The sequence below is a fragment of the Lethenteron reissneri genome, chromosome 11 (assembly GCF_015708825.2).
Source record: "Lethenteron reissneri isolate LAM-NWPU_2019-01 chromosome 11, ASM1570882v1, whole genome shotgun sequence".
NCBI classification, from domain to species: Eukaryota; Metazoa; Chordata; class Hyperoartia; order Petromyzontiformes; family Petromyzontidae; genus Lethenteron; species Lethenteron reissneri.
In genome coordinates this window covers 1,583,698-1,588,029 of record NC_083789.1, presented here as the reverse complement: position 1 = coordinate 1,588,029, position 4,332 = coordinate 1,583,698, and positions in this window count along the sequence as shown.

Sequence of the window (4,332 nt, the reverse complement as noted above, 5' to 3'; positions counted from 1 at the left end):
CGCGGCTCTCTCGCAATGATCCTTGATGATATTTTTCCTAATTGTGCAAAAAAAATAAACACTCCACTTCCCCCGACAGTCGCCCCCTCGCTTGTAGGCGCCCTCTAAGCCGCGCGTGTGTGTGTGTGCGTGTGTGCGTGTGTGTGTGCGCGTGTGTGTGTGTGCGTGTGTGCGTGTGTGCGTGTGTGTGTGCGTGTGTGTGTGCGCGTGTGTGTGTGTGTGTGCGTGTGTGTGTGCGCGTGTGTGTGTGTGCGTGTGTGCGTGTGTGCGTGTGTGCGTGTATGCGTGTGTGTGTGCGCGCGTGTGTGTGTGTGTGCGTGTGTGTGTGCGCGTGTGTGTGTGTGCGTGTGTGCGTGTGTGTGTGCGCGTGTGTGTGTGTGTGTGTGCGTGTGTGCGTGTGTGTGTGCGCGCGTGTGTGTGTGTGTGCGTGTGTGTGTGCGCGTGTGTGTGTGTGCGTGTGTGCGTGTGTGTGTGCGCGTGTGTGTGTGTGTCTGCGTGTGTGTGTGTGTTCGTGTGTGTGTGCGTGTGTGCGCGTGTGTGCGCGTGTGTGTGCGCGTGTGTGCGTGTATGTGCGCGTGTGTGTGCGTGTGTGTGCGTATGTGTGTGCGTGTGTATTCGTGTGTGCGCGTGTGTGGGTGCATATATGTGTGCGTGTGTGTATGCGTGTTCGTGTGCGCGTGTGTGTGTGCGTGCGTGTGTGCGTGCGTGCGTGCGTGCGTGCTTTATGCGTTTCGCTCTCCCTCTGCGAGCGGTGCTAAACGTCGGGGATATGAAAGGTATCACAAGCACAAGAGAAGCGGATTTTTTTTTCTTCGTTCCACTCAAGACCAGCTCGCCGTGTCGTGGTGTCCCAGTGGCCCCCCGGGCTTGTCTGGCTCCGCTCGAGGCTGGGTCAGCGGGGGGGGGGGGGGTCGACAAGCCTGCGGCTCGGAGTCGCACGCGGCGCTCGGGGGAGCTGCTTCGTGACGTTGCCCATTCAGGCTCACGGGAGTCACGTGTTCACGGTACATTGCGGCTCTTGAAATATTGGGGGCTCTTTTTGTTACCGAATTTGAAAAAAAATGTCTCTTCTTGTTAGTTTGATTGTCGACCCTTGGGCAACATGTTCCAAAGTGAAATTTCCATATCGTTTCTTGTCTGCCCGTGAATTAAATTATCTCTGTGCAACATTTCGACGTGAGATGTTACGAATCAGAATATGTATCTATTACTGGAGGAATCCGATGAGCTATTAAGGGCCCTCTCACAGACGTCCAGTCTGGGGCGGGTTCAGAACCTTACACCAACAAACGATGCAACGCACACGATAGGAGTGGCAAGTATCGTAAAGCAGTCGATGTGTAAAACCACAAACTTGTGTTTGGCGTGGGCACGTGGCAAGGATGGAGGGATGGAGGCCGAGGCATGGCGGACGAAGGATTTGCACTGCCAAGGTGGACAGGGTAAACAGCAGGGGGGTGGGCACGGTGAGGTTGGCTCGCCAACATCGCAAGAAAGAGCTCAGAGAGACGAGGGGCTGCTGCAGGCAGCGGTCGCGGTGCGGTCCCGGAGCGCAACACTCTCCACACCTAAATGTGACCATATAGCAACGTGTGTATGTATGCTGAACTTCTTTCGCATCGTACGGAGCTAATCGTAGAGACACAAAGCTATACATAGAGACCCATAAAGACGCGTTAATGGCAAACCACAGGAGTGCGATTGTGGCAATGAAACCGACACTCCAGGCCACTTTATAAACTGGTTAGTGCCGGTTGAGACGACTTTCTTTCCGAGTTGCTCATCGCCCGTTCCCACCAAGTGCACTCGGTATCAATGTGAGGCCAATAAAGGCCATAAAGTAGGAGAAATTCGTATGCGGTGTACGATTGTACATCGGGAGGTAACTATATTTCAAGAATCACATTTCCAGAGAGATTTGTTTTTATTGAACATTTGTCATTGAGCCACGCACACATCGCCAGGTTGTATTAATAAAGCGTCTAATGATCCCCGCGATCGAGTTAAACATACCTCTAATCCAGGGCCAGCGTCAATGGAGCGACCCTTCCTGTGTAATCACAACACAGATGCCCCCCCCACCCACACACCAATCGCAGTAACGCTATTCCAACCGTTGCCCGCTAACTCGAGACTTACGCGGCCTTTAATCTATACATTTTGAAACGTAATACATTGTTTAAAAATTGGCCAATTAGCCTAAATAACGTGCACCTGTCTACAGAGTTGTCCGTCTCTAGCCCGGCCGGAGAGACCGTGAGTGTGCGCTCTGCTTGCCATTATTTCGCGGGGGGGGGGGTGCGGCAGGGGCTCCGTGGTGGCCGTGCGCATGGCGCGTTCGACTCACGTGTAGGAGTCTGCGCTGTGCCGCCTTCCGTCTTCGGCTCATGCTCGGAGGTCGACTCAGCCAAAGAAGCCTGTTTCGTGGTTGACGACAAGTCACCCACTTTGTAGGGCGCCCGCAGTCTCCATCGTGGGTAGGCAATGAATAATGAAGCAATAAAAAAACATCCCAGCCGTTCTCAAATTCGCCAATGAAAACCCCTCCGTTGTTGTTTTTTTTTGTACCATACTTCATACCGCGCTGATCGTATGTATGCTGGACTTCTTTCGCACCGTACGTAACCAACCTTGCTCATCAAGGGTACTGCGGAAGGACAACAAACTCAACGCGACAAGCGATGGGGGTGGATGGAACGAGCAATCGCCACCGATGCTCGCCGCGGTTGGGATTCAAACTTCGATCGCCGGGTTCAGAGCGCACGACGCTCGCCGCTGCGCTAACGACCCTCCCTCTCCCTCTCTCCCTCTGTCTCTCTCTCCAACACGTTCCGACAAGAATCCGCGACTTGTACCCACTGAGTCGAGAGCTCAGCGCTTCGCCGACGGTCTCGTGGACGGGGAAAAACGGACGTCGCAGCGCGTCACACCGAGTGGATGCCCACAGAGTAAACCTCCGCAGCAGAATCTCCCCACGCGTGAAATCCGCCAGATGCCCCTGACCCACCGGCAGGGCATGTGGCGTGCGCTGTGGGGAGCGGTAGCGTAGTGGCCAGCGCACTACGAACCCGGCCACCACCATGGAAGGTTATCTGAAACGGGCCTGGACCTCCCCTAGGTCGAGCCTCAAATGAGTATCTGGTGCGGTGTGTAAACATCGTCACTGGGGAGACAAAGGCGGTCGGGCGTGGTGCTGGCCACCCACCCCCTCGTGTGCCGTGCCGGCCTTCATAGGTGCTCGCTAACAGCACTTGCCCCAGCAGCCTGTTAATGCTACACGGTGGGCCTCTGTGTTTGTTGTGGAAGTTGTGTGTATGTATTCGGCTCCAGACATGGTGAGTTCCAGCATAACTGTACACCTCCACTGTCCACATATGTTATGCCATGCTCCTCATTTTTACGTCATTAACGTAATTATTAAATAATGTATAGTATTACTCGGCGAGACATGTAAAGTGTATGTAAATGTATACTATTCATGGCACACACAAAAAATGCATTTAATTTAAAGGAGGAAATACCCGTTCCTTGCGCAGGCCAGAGGCCACCTGACAGTGTTCAAGATAGTCGACATGGCAGCGTCACAATCTAGGAATGGACCAGAAAACCCGCTCGAAACTTCCGCGTTTGTGCCGCAAATTAAGTGGCCTGCGAAGAAGCAATGGGCGAATGTATATTGCATACATATATAGCCACACTCAAAATAGGCGAGGATTTGGTAAATGTTCCTTCTTTATTGCAAGGCTATTGCCCGAAACGTCGTCTATTATTATTATTTAAATTAATGCAATGCTATTGACCAATGTGCGGAGTTTTTGTTAATGCCGTGCAAGCGACGGCTCCACGTGTTGCAGTGTCAGTATATGTAGCACGTAGTCATGAGAGTAACGGGAGCCGTGCAGAGGCGTTAAAGTAAAACATCGCTTTCTCTCTCTCCCTATGATGTCACTGAGGCTTCTACAACTGCATCGTCCTGGAGAGTTTGTGAGTATCGTGATCGGAACGTGCTGAGATCAGCAACCCACGCGCTCATGGGTTGTTGATCCTTGCCACGTGCCCGCGGCTTCGACTCGGTTTGCAAATCTCACCGGCATCGATAAAGTTACAACCAATTTCTGGAGATAAAAAAAACATACAAATATTATTCTTCTCGTCATAGGAATGTGGAATTTCCACGACTAATGCGTATCAATTACCACCTTGACTGAGCGAAGGCACCACGAGGTACGACCCCGCATCGGTAGATTTGGGGCGGCTTGAATACAACGACCTCGTGACACAGACAGATGTACTCAACACAAAGTATTTATTAGTTTGGACTTTTGTTTTCAA